General features: G+C 40.1%; 1 long non-coding RNA gene across 1 annotated transcript; it reads left to right on the plus strand.

Moving 5' to 3' along the window:
- The first annotated feature begins 95 nt into the window (after nt 1-95).
- On the plus strand, nt 96-21,209 carry LOC147601420 (uncharacterized). The gene is made up of 4 exons (XR_015258256.1): nt 96-415; nt 854-1,007; nt 17,961-18,115; nt 20,883-21,209. It is a non-coding gene; the product is annotated as an uncharacterized LOC147601420 (long non-coding RNA).
- Nucleotides 21,210-25,603: the final 4,394 nt, after the last annotated feature.

Below are 25,603 nucleotides of genomic sequence, written 5' to 3' on the forward strand. Positions count from 1 at the left end.
CGGAACCCGTCAGCGCACGCCGCCACCCAATCAGCGCCCTCCTCCACCGCCCGCCTCTTCCCCCTCCGCCCCGCCCCCGTTGCCATGGCGGCAGCCGCCTTGCTCCCTGCGGCCTATCTCCGACCCCACAGGGCCGCCCCGCTCCCCGCGCCCGCAAATCCAGCCGAATAACCGGATTTATTTTTTATTTTCGCCGACGCTGAGACGGGGACGGTGCCTCGGCGGCGGGGCACCGAGCTCCCCTCTCCCGCTCCTCTCGCACCTTCCCCTCCCAGCAGCCTGGGCCGCCATGGGTGCATCTGCCAGCTCTCCCTGCACGGAGCGAAGTGAGGCAGCCGTTAAGGAGCTTTTTATCATTAATATGGTGTTATTTCATAGCTCGACGTCCCAAAAGAGTTTTTGCTCTCCCCAAGAGGTTTTGCCAAGGTACACAGTTTGCATTTATCCAGTGGACTGCAAATAAAGGAAAGAAGAAATACAATCTCCTTGGCTCGCTCTGACAGCCCAGTATTTTTTTTTTCTCTTGTGTTGCCCAAAATTCCACTGACTTCCACAAGACTCGAGAAGTCAGGAGCAAATCTCCCCCCTTTTAGTTCTGTGCCATGAGCTGTGTCAATCCAGTATGAACAACAGCCTGTTCCAATTCAGCATACAGAAACTATATTAGCCCAAGGTTTTTTCTATAGTTGTACTTACGAGTTACATACAAATAATGGCGGTTGTGATGGTTTTTTTTCTGCCTTGAATTTTACAGACTAGTGGGAACAATCAGAAAATTTAAAAATAGCAGAATATAGGCCATGATATTTGACTTTTTTTTTTCCCCCCACTTTAATCACATCCAGACAGTGAGCATGAGGAGAAGACAGGGCACAACCTAGTAGGATGCAGAGGCTATGCCAACAAACATGGACTAATCCAGTGCCACGCAGCTATAATGGAAGGACATTCTGATCACTCTGGAGCAGCAGCAGCTCTACCTGGGTATGGGTTGCTTTCTAATACAGGTATGTTTAACAGCCATATTTTAATCTATTTTTCAGGGCATGACAAGTACATTTATAGAAGTAAAGCATTTATATTTCTGGTTGAAGCCAGATGCGTAAAGCAATTGCTCTAAAAGCCTGCTTTTTGTCCAGAAAAATAAGTTCATTTGTATATCTGAAATCCCTCATCTTGTTGAACCCAACATAGAGGGCTCAGAGAGGAATGGCACCCTTCTTACTGCTCTGCTGTTAGACTTGCTGGGTAATTCTGGACACATCACTGAACCTGCCTATGTCTTAATTTCAATAAGCTGGATATGGTACCATGCCATATCATAATAATACTCATGAACAGAGCATCTGCAATCTCTGCATGAGAAATGTTTCATTGGAGGTTCAAATAATCTGTTGATTTGTCAGACAGAATGCTTCAGCTATGCCTCCTCCTGTACAGATGGCAAAATTTACTCTGCTCTGAGGCAAACTATGTTTTAATTTGTCAGACCTGAAGAAAAAAAGAGCAATCTAAAGAGCAAACTGCCTTCACTCACTTGACTGAGATTAGATAGATATTCGCTAGATCCTTATATATGTTTAAGTTTATTTTATTACATTCATATACATCCCCTGTAACTTTTAGCACAGGAGCCTTTTCCTACCAGTGATTTAGATATTAGTTAAAGAAAATGCTGTATGACTACGGGTTAGTTTGAGAACTGCCATCAGAAATTACAGTGTAATTAAACTCACTGAATAAATAGTGATATTGAAGTCTGCCAGTCACTGCAAAATAAATGATTAATTTGCTGCTTCTAGCATAGCATATAAGTTTACATGTCAAAGGGATGCAAGTTCCGTACTGGAAGCTGGCCTGTTAAGGAGGAACTTATATACTGCATGGTATAGTCAGTAAATCCATCGCTGCTCTTGCTACCAACTCTTCCTGTCAGTTGCTGGATAGCCTTAAAAGATTTTGGGGTTTTATTAAAGGTCATGTACAATGTGGGAGAGGAAATATAATGTGGTTTGAACGGAAATCTATTTAAAAACTTATTTTACTAGTTTAGTTGAACTGAGATATTACTTCTGATTATACATTTTTAAAAAAAAAAGCAGTGTCTACAGGAAGAAAGTTCCAGAGCATGGTAGCAACCTTGTTCGTAACAGGGAAGGAAGTTTTGTCGTGGTCTGTACTTGTCAGTGTCATTTGCTGCGAGCAGAGTAACAGAGAATGTCTCCTCTGTGCCAGCGCATCCACTGGTGTGTCAGCGGAGAAGGAGATCTGTTGTCTGCATGAGCGGTGTTGAGGAACAGCGTAACAGCCCAGCGATCCTGTGGAGTGGCACTATTTGTGAAGTGCTTGAGCTGTGCTAATAGTACAGTGTGCTTGTAAGTAAGTCATAGCTGGAGAGATTTAATTTAACTACACCCAAAATACACAGGAATTTATATTCTTTTCCAGATCAGTCATATGATGCAAAGAAATCTGGAAATGGAAAAGCTTAAAAATCAGTGAATGGCTGGGTGAAAATGCAGGTTACCATATACATTTGAATTATCTTATTTGTGTATATATTGGACATATTTCCTTCTGTGTATATTCTAGTTAGCACCACTTGCTTAGAAGGTTGTAAAGAAATAAGCAAACAGAATATTTTTTTCCTATTTTCAGAGTAATTTTGTATATCTACTTCATAACTTAGGGTTTTTTTTCAGTAAATTGAAAAATAACCTTTGCGTAATATTGTGTAAATAGACGATTTCTCTTCCAAAAAGCTAGTGTCCACTCGTTGCTGCTCATAAAGCCACGGAGAGAACCACCCACAGTTTCCTAGTAGGAGAAGGTGTGGTGACTCCCTGTGACTTTTGCGAGAGAGCAAGTCTTTGTGATAAAAGACAATAAAAGTATGATGACTAAGCAGAGTGCTGAAGCTTTTCAGATGAAGTACTACAACCATCTTATACTGAGTTTAATAGATTTTTATGAACTTGCCGATTAAGTGTTCTGTGCTTATCCTAATGTGCAGGCCTAGAGAAACCATACGAACAGAGGCAGGAAATACTCAGAACAGAAAGGGAAAATGAGTTACTGGGACAGCTGTCACACAGCTCTGCTCAGTATAGCAGAGAAAGGAGGATCTAGGAGGAACAGATGACATCTCACACACAGCACAGCAAACTGTGTGTTTCTTAGTCCCGCTTCCATTTCCTACGGAGCCTTCTCTCTCAGTGTAGGTGTGTAGGATTCGCACATGGCAACTCTGTGCTGGCTGGGGAAACTGAGGCCAGTTCGTATGTTGATGAGGCCGAGTCAAATGTTGTTTTGTCAGAGCAGGGGAAATACATTCTGCCTAAGTATGAGATGGAATGTCTTTTCGCTTCATTCATCTGTTTTGTTTCTTATTGAGGCATTTTACCTTTGTCTCAGAATTATTTCATTACTTTACCAGAAAGAGAAGATTAGAAATATCCACAGAAAACATCCCTTAGAATTGACTAAACACTGGGTATCATTTGCTGGAATTATGAAGCAGTGGCTATAGTAAGCTAAAAACATTCAGGAAGTCTAAATACTTTTAAATAGCTAATGGTTTAAAGGGCAGATAAGCCCTCAACAAACACACCTCCAACACCGTATGACTACCGTATTAGCATTAAGGGACTCTGACCTTTACCAAATCTTGAATATCTAACTTTCCTGGTTACCAAAACCAACCTTGCTCGGGTACCAGAAGCAGTGTGGTCGTGGTAGCCTATGCAGGATAATTTTCCTGCTAAGAAAAGACAACTCAGGTGTCAAAATGTGTTGGAAGAAAGTGCTCAGCAGGCCTGGATTTCTGTGAAGGACAAAAGGGCCTGGATGCTCCTCCCTGTAAGCACCACCCATTCTGAGTCATCTGAGCTGGAAGTACTGGCATAATTGCAAAACATCTTCACAGAGATGGTATGACCTAGTAGTGTAGGTTACGCTAGGGTTCTTGAGTGAGATATCTGTCTGTTTAATTAAAATATGATGAGGACAGATTTTCACTGTTGGAGATTTTTCAATAACATTTCTTCACAAGGTGGAGAAAATGTTTTTCCTCTTTAGTGTGACAGGGTTACAGAGTATGAACTTTTATTTTTGTTGACTCATTTCCAGATAAACAGAAGAACACATTGTAAAGGTCACTTTTTAAAAAATTCAATTAAAATTCAGTTCTATGTAGCATCCCTAGTGTGTATCACATCTGCCATTCAAAATTTTAAAAACTGAACTTCAAAGAAAGTTATCTTATAGAGTTCACAGATTGTAAATCATAATGAATTCTGATAACTGTATATGTGAGAATGCTTTGTCACAAAGGTCCAGATCTCTGCAGGGCATATACTTATGTGGATTTCACTGAAAGTTAGGGGCCACAAATAGTTTTATGGCAAAGAAAATCTGCATATTCAGCTTTGGCTTCTTACTTGAAACACTTTAATTTCTGATGACCTAAGCTGAAGCACTGAAATGTGCATATGAGGTGCATTGGATGTTGGACATCTCACTCACGGCAAGCCTCTGGATGCTCTGGACCCTGGCTTCCATTGCCCTAAATGTTTTGTAGTTGTTTAAGCATGTGCAGCGGACACAAAGTATTAATAGATCAGAATTCTCCACTTCTGTCACTGGTAATATTTTGTGGACACTTTGCAGAGATATAAATGACAACCAATGGAAATTCAGAGCTTCAGGAATCGGATTTGCAGAGATTTTGCGTTCTTTTTATACCAGCTGAAGTCAATGAAACCATTTCCTGAAAATTGGGTTCCAGATATTAAAGTCTGGCAGGCAAAGCTGGCTTATCCAAAATTAGATGCCACCTCTGAAGAGATAATTGTAAGTGATTATCTCATAGGGAAGTCTGAGACAGAGCCAAGACTAGAATCTAAATAGTCTAATACCCAACCCTGTGCATGAACCACAACACTCATTTTTTAATACTGTGAGCTTGAATACTGACTTGTTAAAAAATAAATGCTGTTTTCAAAACTCATCCACAGCATATGCAAAATAGTGTTTGCTGATGCTGATAATTTGCTGATGGTAGAATTCTCATAGCTGAAGTCTATTTGCACCTCAAATTTTCAATGAATGTGGTTTAAAATCAAGTCATTCTTTGTTGCTGTGAAGTTAAGCCCCATATGAGTGGATGTTACTTTTAACAAATTGATTATTTGCTTCTTTTTAATCATTGTTTGCCTGTTTTCTCCATGTTCAAATTCCATTTTTACAGAATACTTTTACATGGGTATATGCTTGGTTGCTGTAAAAACACAATGCTGGAATGCTGTTGTTTAGAAATAAAATATTGTTACATGCTATTGGATTTTAAGAATAGCCTTATTATATTCTTTACAATAGGAATACTTAGGGAAAAATAAAGGACCGGAGAACATGACACCTGAGGTAACAGTAATTTGTGTGTATTATTTAACTAGTCTGTATTTACTCACAGTAATGACTTTCTGATAAAGTATGACCTGAACAAAAGGAAGTCACTGGTGATCGAGCTAGCTTGCATTTGTGTACACGTATATGTGACAATAAGGATATTGAATTTGTGATCAAAGGTTATTGTCAGCACCCCTTTGTGATAGATTGATCTGTAACAATTACTATGTACTTAACAGCTCAGGTATAGTTTTCATAGAGGTGACATCCTGCAGTGTTTCACAGATAGAAGTGATTCAGGATCCAGTGTATATTTTAGGACGCATGCAGGACTGTATGAACATGAGTTATGGGGAGAGTAAATGAAAGGTAGCAATGAAGTGTGTTATAAGAATCTGTTATTTTAATTCATTTGAGGAAAAAAAAATACATTCTGTACATACTAGAAACTAGGAAGCAGTGAGTTTTTCAATTTCTCCTATGAAGAAAGGCTGAGAGAGTTGGAGTTGTTCAGCCTGGAGAAAAGAAGGCTCCAGGGAGACCTTATCGTGGCCTTTCAATATATAAAGGAGCTTAGACTTTTTACCAGGGCCTGTAGTGACAGGACAAGGGACAATGGTTTCAAACTGAAAGAGGGTAGGTTTAGATTGGACATTAGGAAGACATTTCTTGGGATGAGGGTGGTGAGGCACTGGAACAGGTTGCCCTGAGAAGTTGTGCATGCCCCATCCCTGGAAGTGTTCAAGGTTCAAGGTGTTCGGGACATGGAGAAGGTTGAGGTGCTTAATGGCTTTTTTGCCTCAGTCTTCACTGACAAGGGCTCTAGCCGTGTCACCCAAGTTGCAGAAGGCAAAAGCAGGAACTGGGAGAATGAAAAACTGCCCACTGCAGGAGAAGAGCAGGTTTGAGACCATCTGAAGTGCAGAAGTCCATGGGACCTGATGAGGTGCATCCGCGAGTCCTGGGGAACTGGCAGATGAAGTCCATCATATTTGAGAAGTCGTGGTGGGCTTGTGAGGTTCCTGCTGACTGGAAAAGGGGAAACATAACCCCCATTTTTAAAAAGGGAAACAAGGAAGACCTGGGTAACTATAACCGGTCAGTCTAGCCTGTAGTGAGACTAGTGAGAACTAGTGAGGATAGCCCTTGAAATTCCTAACTCTGGTCTTCTGGAAGGTACCCTGGTTAGATGAAGGCTGAAAACTTATTAACACTGAGAATAAAAGTGAGGAAATAGCTCAAATAAGGGGATGCACCACTATCTTAAAATAAGGAAAACCTCTCTTCTCTTGTTACGCTGAAAAATATCTGAAACTTTCAATTAGCTGTTTTGCAGAGATTATTTGTCCTGTATTTCAACTGAAATAAAGCAAAACAGAAGGAAAAGGAAAGGAAATAAAGGTGTGAGCTTTTTTATTTTTTAAATTGCAGGTGAGGATTTGGTGAAGTCAAAACTTTTGTGTGACAATTTTAATGCTTCCTTTCAAGGAGCATATTGAGATCTCAAACTAGATAATAACACAGGAATATGCATTCTATTCCAGTAGCCAGACTCATTAAGAGAAAATCTCAGATGCGAATAAAATATCGCGAGGTTGTTGCCTAATTGATTAGAAGCAAAGAACTGTCAGACATCTGAAGTGTGCAAAGCATAAGACTGTCCTCTAATTTCTCACTTTTGGCAGTTTTGATGCCACTTGTACTTAAGGTTAGTATTAATCATTGGGAAAAAACCTGCAACCTTTTTCCCTTTAATATTTCTCCCTTTAATCAACAGTTTAGAAATGCAGTAGCACATTTCAGATGTCAGTAATGTATTTTTATCTGGCAGTTTGTTAATGTGCATTATGAAATGAATAGACCTGTCTGTTGAAACACGGAACAGTGAGACACAGCACAGTGCTACTTGAGAAGAAAATAATATCTTTTTTTTTGATTTTCATTAGGTCTAATAGATTTGGATATTCATGGAAATATAACTGTTCGTAAGACAGATACAACATATTGCATGGTTGCTGTACTTCTTGTAACTTATGTAAATATTTGTGTCTGGTTATTTTTGAAGAATTTCTACATAGAATTAGCTTTACAAGCAAAGAGAGTATTAGGAGAAGCACCCTAATCAGGTTACTAATCATCCAGTGAGTGACTAGGGATTTAAGACAGGAGGTGGCAGACTTGAGTAGCAACTCACTGCTGTCTCAGCTTGGTTAAACTCCGATCCGAACTGGAATCAGAGCCGGACACAAATAAATCGGGATCTGAGCCTCTTTTTTTAAACATCACAATGACAAGCATCTTAGATACTGAAGATGTCAACAACAAGCTTTCTCCTTTGTTCCTGTAGCTAAGTTATTTAATAATTTTAATGTAGGGTTGTATGAGTTTTCCTAGGTTTTTTAATATTTGGATCAATAGTTGTGGAGGGAAAGACGGCAGCACAGTGGAGAGGCAGAACTGAATCTGGCTCATTCTCATCTGGGTTTGTTTCTTCTCACTAGGAAAATCATGTTGCAAACAAGAATAATTCCAATAAAATATTGTATTGTTTTATTCAAATAAGAGGTGTGTCTAATTCTAGTGCTCCTTTTAAGTGTCCTGGAAGGCTGGGTGATCCTTCATCCCCTGGCTGTGGTCTACAAGCAGATCATGAGGTACTTCTATCTCCCTCATGAACTACCACAAAGTAATGGCAAGAGAACCTACTTTTATTAATAATATCACTGATTGAAATTTTCTAATCAACAAATCAGCACAAAACCTTGCAATTACCCAGTCTCAGCAGAGAGAGGAACTTGATGACATCATTGTTTTTCCCCTGTGAAAATGCTTAGTTGGAAAAAGACAAAAAAAGATTAAATGAATCACAGTGATTCCATGCAACATCCTACTTATAATCTTTTTGGAGAACATGAACAGTTTCATTCACTGGGACGATCAACATGTAACCAAGAGGGTTCTGCAGCATTGCTTATTTCTGCTGGGTATTCATAGCAGGAGTTTTACTTGCAGATTTTATTGTAAATTTTGTATATCTATTGATTGGTTTTCCTACAGCTCCACATTTTCAAAATATGTATTTTGGACCAAATCTCAATTTACAAGTTTTGGGTTTTTTTTTTATTCAGATGCACATGAAAAGTCTTCCTTTAAAAGCAAAGCAACAAATCTGTCAAATAGAATGAGTTGCAACTCTGGTCTACCTAGAAAGTATATATGCATGTAAGCCTTGATCCGTAACAGAACTAATTTTCTAAGCTTGTTTTTGGTCACAGCCTGTAGACAAAAAATAGAGTCTTTTCTTTTTTTTTTCCCTGTGACTTGAATCCTTCAGTTAGCCTGTGCATGCACAAATCTGTCTGCTCCACACAGACACAATAGTCTACCTGGATGGATCTGAATGCAAGATCAGGTTTTCTGTAACAGTCCAGTCCTGTTAGACACAGCAGACATTGTCACTAAACCTTTTGTTTAATCTTTTTATTAAACAAACATTTTCCTAAGTTTGCATAAGCAGTTGCCCAGCCATGGCTTCCACACAGTCCTTTAATAACTGGCAGGGTGTGGTGATTATATTTCCTCAGAGGCTTTTCTTCCATCTGACTACCAAAGAGTAATTTATTCCTCAGTTAACATCATTGCTTATTTGCTTTGTTTCTTCACCTCCTTCATCTGTTGGAGACAGATCAGTGAGGTAATAGCTGTCTTTTTAGTGCAAAAAGAGGGTGGAGGATGATTCTTTGAGCCTGATTCCCTGAAGAAATAAGGCTTATGTGATCATACGCTGTCTATTCCAACATTCAGCACTAATAACACAGAACCCTGTTGGCCATTTCACTTCACATGGAAGAGAGACAGAGGACTTCAGTCTTCCAGCTTCCTAGCAATTTTATGAAAATGTATGGCTGGGAGGAGGAAAGAGATCCTACTACTACCTTCTAGGAAGGGAAAGCTTGCAGTGTGGACTCATTTCTTATTAGATAACTGAAAATTCATTCAAGCTCTCCTTTGAGGCACAGATGTGTGTGACGCCAGTCTTCACTAGTTGCGTTGCTGAGAATTTATTAACATGGGGACAGCTCTCACTTCAGTGGACATTAGCAAAGACAAGGCAGAGGCTGTATTTGTACTTTGGGTTTATGGAAGTTCTACAGTGAGATGATAGCTGTCTCCTTGGTAGTGAATATGAGGCTGTGCCTCTTCTGTTTAGATAGGCTACCTCGGTATGTTTGTCATGGTGCTCTTTCAGATAAGACTGTCTCTAAACATTCCTCTGTCCTTCTGAAGGTGGGATGTGTTATACTAGGTGCTGAAGAGGTATGAAACGCACACAATTTTTGAGCATCTGCGATGGAACAAGGTATTTGCTCATTTAGAAGACACATGCTAAGTTTCAAATATCAAAATGATGCAATTTTAGATTTATTTGGGGTCAAGATGAGCACCTGCCTTTTTGTGTGTGAGTGTTTTTTGTTTTTAAATAAGGCCACTGAAACTGTAAAAGAATGTGCAAAACTTGCTTCGTACAGCTGACTGGTACTGATCAGTACTCGTGGTGAAGGCTGAGTCTTAACAATTGTTCTGTGTATTGGTTTAATTTTCACTCCTTCACAGTCATGTTTATGGGACTGGAGAATGTGCCAAAAGGTATTCTGCTCTATGAAAAAGTGCAAAAACTTGGGCCTTATATCTGTGTTGCTGGAGAAATATGGTTTCCTTTTTTTAAGCAGGTGTTTTTGGAGTCTTGAAGACTCTATTACTGTTTCTTGGTTTTCTTAGGACAACAGTAGCTGCAGTCTTAGCTAGTTTATAACACGGACAGATGTTTTGTCCCAGATCCAGCTGTGCAGAGGAGAAAGATTTTCCATCCACAGCCAAATAGGTCCTTCTAGCTCGACATACTGACCTGTCAGACAGCAGATTTCGTGAGTTCTCTATAATTCATATTAAACATAATTTGGTAGATTATTTTAAGCAGTTTAAAATCCTTGTCTGAAATACGGCAGCTGGCTTTGCCTCACCTGAGTTAGCAGTACTCTCATAAACTCTTCTGTCTGCACATCTGAAGAGTGGTGAGGAACTTCTGTGGTTGTTAATCCTATCCACTGGCACTGCTAGATGTAGAATCATAGAATCATAGAACAGTTTGTGTTGGAAGGGACCTTTAAAAGTCATCTAGTCCAACCTCCCTGCAAGGAGCAGGGACATCTCCAACCAGATCAAGTTGCTCAGAGCCCCATCGAACCTGGCCTTGAATGTTTCCAGGGATGGGGCATCCACCACCTCCCTGGGCAACCTGTGCCACCCTCATTGTAAAAAAAAAAATCCTGATGAATCTATCTCCCTTTATTTTAAAACCATTACCACTTGTCCTATCACAACAGGCCCTGCTGAAGAGTTTCTCCCCTATAGGCCCCCTTTAGGTACTGGAAGACCACTGTAAGGTCTCCCTGGAGCCTTCTCTTCTCCAGGCTGAACAGCTCCAACTCTCTCAGCCTGTGCTCATAGGAGAGATGCTCCAGCCCTCTCATCATCTTTGTGGCCTCCTCTGGACTCTTTCCAACAAGTCAATGTCCTTCTTATGTTGGGGGCTTCAGAGCTGGACGCAGTACTCCAGGTGGAATCTCATGAGAATGGAGTAAAGGGCCAGAATCACCTCCCTTGGCCTGCTGGCCACGCTTCTTTTGATGCAGCCCAGGGTGTGGTTGGCTTTCTGGGCTGCAAGCGCACATTTCCGGCTCATGTTGAGCTTCTCGTCCACCAGTACCCCCAAGTCCTTCTCCTCAGGGCTGCTCTCGATCCATTCTCCATGGAAATGTAGAAGAAATGATCTGTACATAACCTGAAGCCCTGTTGATAATGCATAAGCATATGGCACTCCAGGCAAGACCTCTGCCTGCACAAAACATAAATGAATACCATTTGGAGACTTGAATATCTAAGCTCAACAAACAGAAGGAAAAAGACTGACTCATAAACTTTTACAAATTAAGTGAGCGCTATCAATTTTAAATAAGGCCACATGTGAAAAATGATTTCTTACACTGAGAAATACGGTAGATAGGTGGAAGCAGGGTATTTGAAGGACTGATAGTGGTTTGGGCCACTAAGGAGATCTATTCCGAGTCTGGAAAAAAGTCCTCATTAAATATGCACTGGAGTTTTTAAGAAGAAGATGTAGTTGAAGTACAGCTTGGACTGCGAATGGCATGAGCAGGTACTTAGGGAACCCTAGCTCTCTGTGTGGTAGGAAGCTCTAAAAAAAAATGACCAAGTGGGTCTATGAGCAATGGAATCAGTGAAGCCTGGTTTCCAATGGATTTGTGTCTCATGCAAGATTTTCCCCTGGCCTGGACGGTCTTTGCGTCTGTTCTAGATGGATCGTCTGATGTCTGATAAGAATGGGGCTTTTGCTACATCCTTTTCCATGCCTGGAGGCACTCCTTTTCTTTCTACTTCCACTAAACTTGTGACAACTTTTTGTCTCGAAACCTGTGATTCACTTTCCAATTTAGTTGAAAAGCAGACACTGGATTCAAAAGTTACTCAAAGAGGAAGTGAAGACAGCGGAACAGCACTTATACACAACATATGATGACAAAGGCCTTTTTTCCTTAGGAATCAGAACAGTTAGAGAAGGCACTTCCTCCGGATTTGGTGATTTCCAGTACTGGCAGGGTCGTCTCAAATTGGGGCACAGAAAGGGTAAATGGAAGCAGCACTACAACTTGCTTTCACGTTGCAACCCTTGAAACTGTTTTGTAAAGAGCTGGGGTACAGGTTTACCATGTTGTGCTCTTGTGGTGGGTTTGCTGGCATTTATTTGGAACATGGTTATTTATTAGGTGAAAATATGTCTGGTTAGAATTGTAGGTGTTGGTCTAAATCTGTATGTAGATTACATTTTTTAAGCTATTTGTTAGGCAGGTGTTACCGATGCGATTAATTTGGAAAAACCTGTTAGTCATTCCAAAGTAATATATATTATATATATACATAATATATATTATATAATACATATTATATTACATATTATTACATTATTATATATAATATATATAATATTATATTTTATATATATATAATATTATATATAATATATCACGAAGATGATAAAAGGGCTGGAGCACCTCTCTTATGAGGACAGGCTGAGAGAGTTGGGGCTGTTCAGCCTGCAGAAGAGGAGGCTCCAGAGAGACCTGATAGCGGTCTTCCAGTACCTCACGGGGGCCTACAAGAAAGATGGGGAGAGGCTGTTCAGTAGGCCCTGTTGCAATAGGACGAGGGGTAATGGTTTTAAAATAGAGGTGGGTAGATTTAGATTAGAAATTAGGAAAAAATTTTTTACGATGAGAGTTACAGAACACTGGAACAGGTTGCCCAGAAAGGTGGTGGAGGCCCCATCCCTGGAAACGTTCAAGGCCAGGCTGGATGAGGCTCTGAGCAACCTGATCTAGTCAGGGATGTCCCTGCTCCTTGCAGGGGGGTTGGACTAGATGACCTTTGAAGGTCCCTTCCAACCCTAACCATTCTATGATTCTATGTTTCTATATATTTTTTTCTAGGTGTGAGCTGCAGTCGGTATGAATGAGAAAACAAAATCCAGTAGCAGGTGCATAAAACAAACTACCTGAACATCTATCTAGATCAATTTTAATAGGCACATTTTGTGAACCAGAACAATTTTCTGTAGTTCTTATCAACATTTTAATCAAATCTTCATCCCAGTAGGTCAGAACTCCATTGTTTTGCTAATGCTTTGGTTGACTTGAAAAATAACCCTCCTTTGACTATTTGAGACCCTGTAGCTGAAATACATGGTACCGCCAGGCAATTATTTTGTCCTAGAGAAAAAAAAAATGCTTAAATGGAAAATGAAAGAGGAAACTATCTGAAGAACTGTTCAGAATAAACAGCTGTATGCTTTTACCCTCTGTGTCTGAAAACTTCATTTAGCTCCAGGCATGGGTTTCTATAAGCTACCTCATGTTTGCTAACACCAGCTAAAAATGCATTATATACAGAATAATGTATAACTCGTATCAGACTTAGTAAGAAAAAAAAAGTAGGTTTCATGTAGATTATGTCATTGCATGTAAAAAAAAAAAGTCTTGTCTGCACAAAACAAAATCCTTTATCTAGGTGCTTATCCAAGCGCAAAAGTTTTTCCACCAAATAAAAAGTACCTGTTAAGATAAGAGGGACAGGAACATCTGTGTAGATAGGTGTGATAAAAAGACTTCTTTGCCTCAATGAAATTCTCTAGTAAGACTGTGCTGGTCACTAGGGCTTGTAACAGAATAAGATTTCAGTTAAACAAACTATAACTTATGCTTCTAGAAAGCAGTAATGCTTCTACAAGAACTATGCATAGACTAGACCCCAGGATGTGCTGTCTAACAGTACAGCTCTTGTCCAGGGATAAGTTCTTTTTAAATCTGAGGAAGTTAATTTCTATTCCCCACTTTTATATCATTTCATATATTACTCTATGAGATAGTAGACTTCAGTATTCAGTCCCTGCCTTCCAAGCCTTACTTTTTCAATTCTAATAAGCAGTCAGCTTGCAGGGCATGAGCCCTACTTTCAACAGTTGCAGTTTATAATATTGAACAATACAGAGATAGTTAGATTAGGATTCCTCTCTTTAAGGAATTCAGGGTGGTGTCAAACCTGCCAAAGGACTCTTTCATAACACTCTGATACAGGTGGCGTGACTGGTGCGTTCAAATGACTCCAACCTGAGCAGTGCTGGGGTCGTGGTAAACTAGCACAGGTATCTTGACTGTTCAGATCTGTGCTTGCATAAGCTTAGCCAACATCTGAATCAACTCCAGGGCCAAGAAAGGTAGCTGTGATGGGTTTTCAGGCTCCTTAGACCATTTTCCTGTATTGAACATAATATTTGTGAGCCTTGGGTATCATCTATGAGTCTGCTGGGTACATACAGTAAACAAGAGTTGTCTTCCAATTTGAGGCCTCCTTTCAGTATCATGAAGGTTAAGTGCTCTCTTTCTGTTTATATCAACACTTCATGTACTACGAGAATCTAAATGAGTAGTTCGAGGTGTTCTTTTTACTTAGCACGCTCTGCAAACAAAATGGTTCTCATGATTCTGTGAGTGGAAGAAGTCTTTTAGTGTGACCTTGGCAACAGACACAGGTATGTGTTCATGGCTGCAGGAGGGACAAATGGTTATGGAAGCTGCAGACTGGCAGTATACTTATGAGAACTATCACTACAGGTTTACCCTAGCCCGAATAGTCTTCCTTTGACACTATGTACTGGAAGTGTCTGTATCATGGAAAACAAGATTTAACCACAAAGGCTATGAGAGTGTGACCCTGGTGCTCGAGAGCACAGACCACACCCATAGCAGCCACGGTCTTCCTCTTAAGATGCTCAGTGGAAGTCACAGCATCTCAGATCACATTTTCCAGTACCACTTTCAGTGTTCCTTGGGTAGTATTTTGAATATTGTCAGCTTAAAAATTAACTGTTGGTCAAGAATATTTCACTGACTTCATTGGTGCATCTAAGAAAACCTGAAAGCTACAGCTCATGAACAGGACAGTCTTTCATTTAATTTCTTTTTCTTTCCTCCCCCCGATTTTTTTTTTTTCTCCTTGAAGCTGGCAAAGCCTTGCATGTAGGGATTTTTACTGTCTGGTCTGATGCCCTGAAATACAACCTCATCATTCCAAACCAATTTGTGGTGGTCATTTAGCAGTACCTCTGCTAGATATGGGGATATTAAACAAAAAGAATGTAATTTAATTTCTAGAACCCAAGCTAAAAATGTAGTGCCAAAGCACTTCACTGTTTTTTTTTTCCCAGTGAAAATGAATAGACCGAGTTATTGAGACAATAAAGATGGAGTCCCATGATGGTAATGTACACAGCTTTGCTTTTCTTATTGAAGAGAGTTCAGAAGTAATTGACAAAGTAAAATGAATCACACCCTAAATTCCAGCCAGCTTCTCTCAGCAAGCGGTCAATAGTCCATAAAGAGAAACAGGCAATTCAGAAAATGATTCATTCCCTCTGTCTTTGATACCCATTTCAGGATAGAGGAACTCGTCCCTGAGAAGGAGGAAGGGATGCTGTCTCGTATATGCAGCTATCATTACTTAGCTTTCAAATTAATTCCACTCTAACGAGCCTATCCAGCCTGTTTTTGTGACTGGAAACAAATGAAAGTGCAGTCGGTATTTGCAAATGCAAAGTTCTCCAGAAATGTAAGTCATGCTGCTGTATTTCACCCTGCTCCACAGAGCAGCAGAGGAGATTTTTTAGTTTACCCACTAAGAACAAAGTGCTGATTTGGCTCTGTGGTTCTTGGAAACCGTCTTTGCTCTGCTATTTCCTGTTTTTTTCTCAAGCTGTGTATTTCAGATGTGAACGGGGACCTACGCAAAATCTCTTTGTGTTTGCAGTGGTATGACATGATTCCTTGGACAGATGTGGATGGGTGTTATTTGCCAGAAAAAAAAAGGGAATGGAAAGAGATAGCATGGCAAAGTTTTCTCATTTCAGTTTTGAACATTTGATGCTTAACACCAGCACACTATGGCTGTTAACAGCCTTCCCCAATGCTGACCTTGCTTGACATGTTCAGCAGAGGCTGCATGCCAAATCTCATTTCCAAAGACCTTCAGCACTTCGCATGATTGTTGTTCCTTTCATCATCCCGAGACACGCTTTACATGGCCGCACGGTGAGACCGTCCGTGCTCGCTTTGGTAGCGTTGGTGGTGGCACGCAGCAGTTCCTTTCACACAGGTCTGCTGCAGCCCGACGCTGTGAAGCTGTCTGCAGGCCAGCCAGCACTGCAGGAGGTGCAGATGCCTCTGAACAGAATTTCTGGCTGCATTAACACATGTTTAAATTTAAAGACAAGGCATTGCCACTGTGTTCGTGTGAATGGTTGTGGTGCTTGGGCATATGCTAGTGTTTGTTGACATATGTCATTTATAGAATTTTGTTCCTGTGTGTTGGGAGGGGGGAATATCAGTGCAGTGATCTGACATCCCACCTATGCTAGTGGCCTTATTTCAAACCTTTTTTGATGCCAAATTGAATAAAGTGCTTTCAGAATGTGTGCATGACCTGGCAAAAACTGAATGATTGTCCTTAAAACCATTTGTACTTTCTGTTTTGCGACCTTGGCAGATCAGTGATTGGGAAAGTTGTTCACATGCCATCTGCACCTGCTAGCTTTGCCATGCAGCAATAGGTCATTTCCTTTCCAAACATGACTGGCTTCTGATACCAGTGGGAAATTGGCAGCTCTTATATGAAAGCAGCAGATTCCAGTTTCCTCTTTTGGCTTTTCACTGAGATAGGGAAGGAGTTGTTATTGTTACAGTCCCAGCGCTCTGTGTCAGAGCTCTCTTCCCACAAAGCTGCTTTTTCAGTCATTCAGAAACAGTTTGTCAGTGCTATACGGCATTGTATCTTGTATTGTGTATGAAATCCCAATATCACAGACTTAATTCTAAACAGAACTGCACAGCCTACAGTGAAAATATTTCCCTCTTCTTTTCTCCCTTGGTCTTTCGTCTTCATTTCTATGAAATAATAAGAGACTGCAGAATAAACTAGCCATCCTGTGGCAGGGCTTAAGAAACAACACAGCAGACTTGAAGTGTACTTTTCTCCCTGTTTCTTTGTCATATCAAAAAGATGAAGTGAGGTGGTATTCATCATTCTCTCAGTTGTCTTCTCCAGAAATGATGGAAAGCTGTTGCGACTTCTTTGCAAGGGGTGTTTAAATCAGCAGGTAGGGAATCAGTGGCGTTGGGCAGGACGCAGGTGATTGCCTCATCTCCAGCCTGACCTACGTTGCTGACAGCAAGGTGGGGAATTTTTTTTCCACTCTTAACAGCATAAAGCAGCTGCATTGACTTTCCAAGTGATTCAAAGATTTGTTCTCCCTTAAAGCTGGGTTAAATTGTGTGTTGCATCCAATGAGTGTCTTTATAAATGTGCACTGTCTTTTTCTCCCTGTCAGTTATTGGAGATGAAGACAGAATCATGTGGTTTTGTCTGTGCTTTCGTGTAGCATTGTTAATGAAACAGGTAATCTTATTTGTCTTAAAATGAAGGCGAATATCTCTTGTGTTCTGTCCATCTGTTCCAGACACCAACAGCATGCTCATCACCATGGTATTGGAACACTCTGGTACACAAATAGCAATCAGCAGTTATTAACATAATATTATTACTTGGTCCATAAAGCTAATACTGGCAGAGATACTAGACATCACACATTGTGAGATAGTTTCTCAGCAGATGTACTTTGTTCTGCCAGAATATGATAATATCCTATATAAAAATCAGTGAAAGGATGCATTTTTATTATTTCATGCAAGCAGCATAAATTGCCAGTATAATATAAATCAATATTTTCTCTTTACATTCAATAATTTACAATCCATTGCTATCTTGTGGTACGAAAGCATTCTTTAGAAAAGAAAGGGGCATTTTTTACATATATTAGATCGAATCAAAACACTGAAAGTTCCCTTTTTCCCTCCTTTCTCCCCCCCGAGCTGTTGATATAGACTGACACAGGAGTGGCTTTTTACATGCAGAAGTCCATGTATCTCAAACTTGAACTAGACCTGTTAAGGTTGATTCAGCATGCGATCTCCTTCTGGAGCGTTGGAGAGGTGGCACGTGATTGCAGCTCGCCAGGAAACTCTAAGTCATTCTCTTTCTGCAACACACTAAAGCAGTTGCTTCAGTACCTTTTGAAAAGAGTAAAACTTGCTCTCTGCTTTTCTAGCCTGTGGAAGGAACACGGACCTTTCAGACTAACATTTTTCAGGACTTAGCTTACCAGGGAAGCAAACTGTAATCTCCCAAAAGATCCTGAACACCCTACAAAATTTGGAAGTTCCCTACCTGTCCTTATTCCCCTTCATACATCTCATTTACGTATGTTCAAAAATCCAACTTCAAATGTCTCCTTTTTGTTTGGACACTTTTACTATGATAAAATGTAAAGATTTTTTTTTTAGTTGAACAGCCACACTTTTAAAATCTCTGGTATTTAAATTGCTGGTTAAAATGAGTAGATTACTCTCAAGTGGCATATTTGTGCTGATCTGGTTAAATGAATAGCCCATCTATATATAATTTTTCTTCTCTTATTAATCAGAATTTATTCCTTGGAGACCTATTTTGCAAACTTGTCTCTCTACAGAGACTTCTACAGAGAAGCAAGATGGAGCTTTTCAGATTGCAGCTTCACAGTTGCAGTGTTATAACTACAAAACAAAAGTGAAACTAAGGCATTATGTATATATAGCAACTTTTGCTGGCTTTAGATGGCAAATTGCTGCTAAACTAACATTTCTGTAACCGTTACAGTGTCCATACAAGTGCTGCTATAAGGAAAGGGAACATCTTTATCTGAGCTGGATGATTATGTTGGTAGGCACAAGTAGATGGCATCAGCCATTATTACTCTTTCAGTGAACACGAAACTTACTGGTTGTGATATTGGTTCAGTCTCCATTTTTATATTAATAGCTTCTTTTAAAAAAAGTTAACTACAATAATTAAGCTTTACAAGAAACTGATTTAAAATGTAAATGGATTGTTAAGAACCCTGTGGCCAAATGTGTGTGGAGCCTAACTGAAATGGATGGAAAGGCCAATGTGAATCATGTTATAAAAAGAGAGGATCATTCCCTACACTTCAGCTCTGCCTTGAACACTTACTTACCTTTTGGCTCCACTGTGGGAAGGAGTCTGAAGTACTGGGTGACTTTCACGCATGTCTAGATACAATGAAGGGCAAAGGGCAGCGTTTTTATCCTGTCATTCCCTTTTATCAATCAAGTTATTAAGCAAGTGGTGGATATTAAGATCAACCTTGCCTGAAACATTTAATAGACATTTCTTATTAGACAAACCACATGTGTGCCATTATATTTCTTTTAGGGCCTGTCTCTCATGTATGCCAGACGGCCCTTCAGGATGTAGTCTGGTGAGTAGGAGTTTGAAACACAAAAGGTGTGTTTGAACCTGGCGTAATTGCAATGAATACAAAGATATTTGGAACTTTCTTGGAATGCTCTCTTCGGTCTTGCTGTTGTAAGCCTGTATCTTGGTTATCTGCAGTCAACTGCTTTGGAGCAATGTTATTGAGAAGAGTGAATAATTTCTGGCTCAGTTTAATGGGTTTATCAGGACTGAAAAAGCTATAGCTGGACTAAATGCCATATCCACAGTTTATTTGATGTAGCTCTTTTCATCATGTACAGTGACTGCTCACCAAAAGAAAATGAAGATGCATCGCTTCAGCTATTATAAGAAAGATGTGTAAGAGGTTTTGTCGTATCCATCAATAGAAAGTGGTTATAGAGGTCATCAGCGTTCTCTGTTCCTGTGGCTGCAATGTACATCACAACATTACATGTTACCACTACACAGTTTCACCTTGTCCTCTTAATTTCAGATAGGCTGCATCCTCCTCGGTCATCTTTCACGTTTATGACACAGAGCATAAAATGTAACCATTAAAATAGGGTGGCTGATTATTTTGCACAATTTTGAATGACTACTCAAAGTGGGATTTGGGGGAAGAGTATGGGCTCGTAGTTTTGTAGAACTGAGTGCCTCCTAAAACAGCTGCTCTGAGTGGGGTGGTCATTCAATTTACCAAGTGTTAAATTAGTCCATGGGCATACTCTAGAAAAGATCAGGTGGACTGTTTTGAATTAATGAGAGAGTCTGGGGTCTCTGATATTGTTAATTATGTGTGATGGAAAGTCCAGTAGTCCATTGCCCTTTCTGAACTGTAGTATTAGAACAAAAAGCAATGAAAAATCATCACAGTGGAAGCTGTCATCCTTTTTCTCATGTGTGCTCGCTCTCTTCCATGGGGATCTCTTGTGGATACCAAACAGGAAAGCAAATGTAGTTGTCCTGATTATTTTTTTTTTCAAGTGCTATCTCACATAATAAGCCCCTGTGGCTTTCTACCCCACGCCAATTTTAATGTTCTTCATTTAGATATGGTATTACTATGTCTTTTGAACCATGTATTTCAGCAGATTTTGTATTTGGACGTAAAACCCCAGCTATGGAATGAATATTACATGGGGCAATATTGTGTTAGATAACAACCAAATTTGAATAGTTAATCGCATGTATTAAAAATGCGACCCTTTTTTGCATGGTACAAAAAGAATCTCATTAGGTAATGAACACAGGCAATGCATCCAGTATGTTGGGAGTGATTGCATTTAACTGTGAATTACTTGATCTTTAAATAGCTTTTTTTTTCTTAAGGTAAAAGGAGCAGATAAATTCAGTACCCTGTCTTGAATAACATTCCTTGTAATTATTTTTCACCACAAGAGCCAGTGGAAATAGGTTTTTTTTTTTTATTTTTTAGTAGTGAATTTATAGCTCCTGAAATTACATATGTGTTCTCTCTCCTTTTGTTTGCTTTCAAGGAGAAGCCGGAGCTGCTTCATCAGTGCCATTTCCATACTGTGGTTGGTCTCAGGAAAAGGATTGCATTGATGAGTTAGTGCAAAAACCCTCCCAGCCATGGAAGAATACATCTTACAAGAAAATCCATAGGTGACTAATAGGCCAGACTGGTCATCCCTCACCCACAGTGGTGAGCAGTCTTTTGAGATCTGGGAGAAACATTTTGGTATACCTGGAAATCAGTCTAGATCTAAATTAAATTAAATTAAGCATCTAAATACAGAATTTGGAATTTAACATGGTGTGCTTTATGAACAAAAATGAAAAATAAAAATGAATTTCCACTGTGATTATTTTAGTCTTGAATTACGCTTTTCTACCACATTTCAGCAATGTGTCCTGTATCTTAATACCTGTACTTTCATGTTTGTTTGTTTTTTAAGTTTGTCAGTCATTACACAATGTCATTTAGAACTAACTCAGCACTCTTCCATTGTTTTGAGTGGTTCTGGTGAACCAATGATTGCAGGAGTAGCCTGCTGCTAATTAAATGTTGCTGCTTCTTAGCTTGAAAATAAAACACGTCTATGGAATTTAGGTGTTTCTTGCTTTATTTAGGATTTATGTCTAAATAGTATAGGTAGGTGTACCAGGTCAGTGCAGACATAGTGCAATCTTAAAAAAAAAATAAATTAAAAAGACAAAAGAAAAGAGAGGGAGGGAAAAGAGAGCAAGAAAGTGAGAGGAGGAAAACAAATTCACCCAGTCATTAAAACTTTGAATTGCATAGAAAATTTTCCACACTTAGCTGAATCCTGAGGGTAATTTCCTCATTTTCCCTTTGTACAATGCAGATAAAGGGGTCACGTCTGTAATCATTTTCTCTCACAGGTGGGTCTTCAAAAATTGCAAGTGATGTAAAATAGGATGTATTGCCTATCTGTTGGAGCCTATAGGTGTACCAATTTCAATAGAGCAGAAGCTAGGTTCCTTACCATTTGTGGACCAAAGAACCCACTGAATGCTTGCTTCTCATATTGGCTTTACTACTATGCGGAATTTTACCACTTGAATTCACTGATTAATGCTTTAAACTGAATGAAGCCTTTATTAATTTTATTTTTTCAAAATCTGCTACCAAGAATCACAGTGTTTCACCATTCAAAGAAATGAATGTTTGCTTCTTCAAAGACTTCATTAAACTGATCTGTACCATCCTCCTCGCAGGATTGTAGTGGTGTACCCTCGTATGATACAAACGATGAGCTTCTCTCAGAAATAACAGGGATGATACCCAATCCTGAACCGACAGCTGAAAGATTTTAAATAAAGGTTATGAATGGCAAGTCCGTGAGCTAGGCTGAGTTGGTTCTGTCTGTTGTGTTAGTATGAAGATGAAGGCTTTTGACTCTCTTAACAGATCCAGAGCCTGAGCTTTTTTCCTTGAGCTTTTGTCACATGTAAGGATTCATGCGGAATAACAATAACAGAAGATGAATACCATCTGGTTTTCTGTTGATTATTAGTTTAATTTAGTGTATGACTACTCAAAGTTTAGTCTGCCAGCCAAGGAAGGTATGCAGTTATCAACATTACTGATAGGATAAACCAATTATGTAAGCTTATTTTCAAATCTCCCCGAATCCCATAATACTTAACAAAGTAAAACTCTTAAGTTGAAATGCACCTGTTTACAGAAAGATAGAACATCAAACAGAGGTTTCATTTCGAGCTTTGGGTAGACTAACTGGCCTTGTTGACTGGTTCTTTGCCTGCTGCCATTTTTAGGCATGAAATATAGCAGGACACTGAAAAGAAAGTATGGGCAAGAAAAACACAGAGTTATAAGAGAGACTTTTGAGAGTTTTAAGAAAGATTTTTGTGCTTAGAAGGCTGTGGAGGCCCAAGCAGTGAAAAGATCAGTATGTGCAGTGTTTTGAGGGTCTAATTAGTGCTGCATCTTTGAGCTGTAACGGTACTTCTCAAACTGTGCGTCCAGCCATTGCCGTGGCAGGACTCCAGATGAATCCTGTGTCGGGAGAGGAAAGTGCCCGTGGGGTTTGGCAAAAGTCGCTTGTCCTTTCTTCATGAAGATATCCATTTGTTCCTGGGTAGTGTGGGAGGTGGCTCCTCCTTTCTCTCTGCATTTGTGGCCACCGTGAAAACACATAATTCCAGAAGACAGTCTAATATGCAATGGCAGACCCAGATGTCATTGTAGAGGTCTGAGACTCTCCCTCCTGACACACAGCTAAATTGTACATAAAGGTGCAAGCGGTTTCACGAGCCTGCTAATGAACACCCCAAACCGAGTTAGACAGAGCTTACAAAGGATGAGTAGGGAGAGGACAAATGCCAAGGGGCAAGAAAGACAAAAAAGCACAAAGGACAGTGAGAAAGGAATTCAAATATAGATCACAGAAAGTGTAAACTAGTATCATCAATGTCAGGGCATGAAACGAGGGGAGCGTTCTGTTGTTGAATCACACGTTGCAGGCCCCTGTAAGTGCGCAACACACAAAGCACGGAAGGTGCTGTGCAAGGCAGGTGTGTAAAAAGAATGAGCAAACAGCAGGATTGTGAAAAAAGAAAAATTGAGAAGAAAGTTTTTGAAAAAGGAGGAGACCAGAAGAGAGAATAATGGCACAAAAGCTGGTATTGAAGAAAAGGGGTGAGCCAACAGAACAAAAGATGAAGGAAAGTACAGCCACTGATTTGATTTGCTGTTTTTCATTAGAAATGTATCCTTCTGCCACTTCTGGATGCCATACACATACATAAGAAAATACAAGCTTTTCAGCTTAACAGGGTGAAACTCCCTTCCAGAACCCTGGCGTAAAAACCACCCTCAAAACCCAATAAAACAACCTTTGGTATTAAATTGATGTCAACGTTAATTAACATCCTGTGCCAAGCATGGAGATGCCAGCCCAGACAGATGAATACAGGCCAGAGCATTTAGATGATTAACTGGTATGATGAATCGAGCTCTTAAGCAGATAGATACCTCGGCAAAGAGCAGAGCGACCAAATTCCATGGTGCACTACCCTGCTATCTCCGCTGGGTTGCAAAATGCATGAGTCAGAGGTGGAAGATAGCCCTCGGCAGTACCTGTGGAGAGTACTATGATCTCCACTTAAGCAAACCTGTGTGTTCTTTCTTCCGGATGTTTCTGGGCCTGTTTCAAGTGTGATTTCTATCAGTACTTTGCTCCAATGTCTATGTGGCAGTCAACCAAGGTTTGCATCAATAAGAAGGGGTTCATTTACTAGAAGGAAACGGGTGCTGCAAGCAGGACATCAGGTGCTCAGGAGACAGCAACCTCACGGTCCAACCTCCTGCTGCGGTCCAGAGTCTGAGCTGCCGTTACAAAAACAACCAACAGGCCAGACCCACAGCTGGCACAGGGCCACAGAAGCTCAGCATATTAGCTTGAGTCTGTCTTCTTTATCTCTTGTGGCACTGAAGATTATGATTAAAAAGATGCCCAGGATATACCAGATGAAGTAAAGTGTACTGAATTCACCAGCAACCTTAAGTAAAAGCCTAAGCTGCTTAATTGATCCTTGGAAAGATTTTACCACTGAGCTTTTTTTACCTTTCTTGTGGGTGCTGTCATAAATGGCCTGTGGGAAGAGTGGAATTGTCATTTTTGGACGTTTTCAAGAATATCACTATTGGGATTGCAAGAGGTGCAACTTACTAGATAATCTCTTTTTGTCTCTTCCAACCTATTTTTTTTTCCTATGATTTTAGCAAACGCGTTCAGTTACTGTACTGAGCTTGCAGTGTTACACTGCTTCCACTAGGCTTGTGTAACAACAGCCCCAACTACCAAACCCCTCTGCTTCCTCCATGGCTACTCATGCAATACAAAATGCGGTATTGTCAGTTTGGCAGAAAGTTGGGAAATCAAGATCTGAACTGTGGCGACAGTGTAAAGTAAAAAGTAAAGAAAGATATCGAATTTAATAGGTAACCAGCTTATTACAGTTTTTCATGTCCTGCTAAAAAAAAAATTTCTGCTTCAAATTTGGGTGGCAGTTGCCACAAAAACTCCCACACGGCAGTACTGAAGTAAACTGGGCCAGGATTCTGAAGAAAGGAGCCAGAACAGGGTGCTATATCTCCTTCTAGGAGTTCCTCAAAAGAGATTTAGCTCACCAGAGTCGCACATCTGCTTTCCATGCATCCTGCTATCCCTTCACATCCAGCAAGTGCTCGTGACACTTGACCCTGCCTGTATCTGCTTGGCTTCTGCCCGTGACTGGAACCAACGTGAAATCTCATTCCCCTCACTGTAGGATGTGGAAGCACAGGCCATATGAGGCAAAACCAAGAGGCAGAGCTGTACATCAGCTGTTACCTGGTGGCTTACAGACTGGTAAGATCCATTACACCATCTGGTTATCTCCCTCCTGTAAGAGGCAATGTGTGATCATGGACCAGCTCTATTAAATGGTTCCAGAATACCATTTTCCTCTCCACTTCTGTTTTTCTGACATCAGACTACACCTGAGTATGGCTTCATTTGTTCTGTCTCTCCCAGAGGTACCACAGGTCCATCAGCAAATTACTTTTCCTTTGCCTTTTACTTCAAGAATTAATAAGAAGAATTTGCAAATACCATTTTAGCTGTGCTGTCAGCACATCAGAAATGGACTGGCTATATTGTCAGAAAAGCATGACAAGTCCTGCAAAGAGATTAAATACATGGGAGGACTGTGATCAGTACGAGAGAGA

The sequence above is a fragment of the Chlamydotis macqueenii genome, chromosome 3 (genome assembly GCF_036417535.1).
Source record: "Chlamydotis macqueenii isolate bChlMac1 chromosome 3, bChlMac1.mat, whole genome shotgun sequence".
In the NCBI taxonomy this organism is placed as follows: Eukaryota; Metazoa; Chordata; class Aves; order Otidiformes; family Otididae; genus Chlamydotis; species Chlamydotis macqueenii.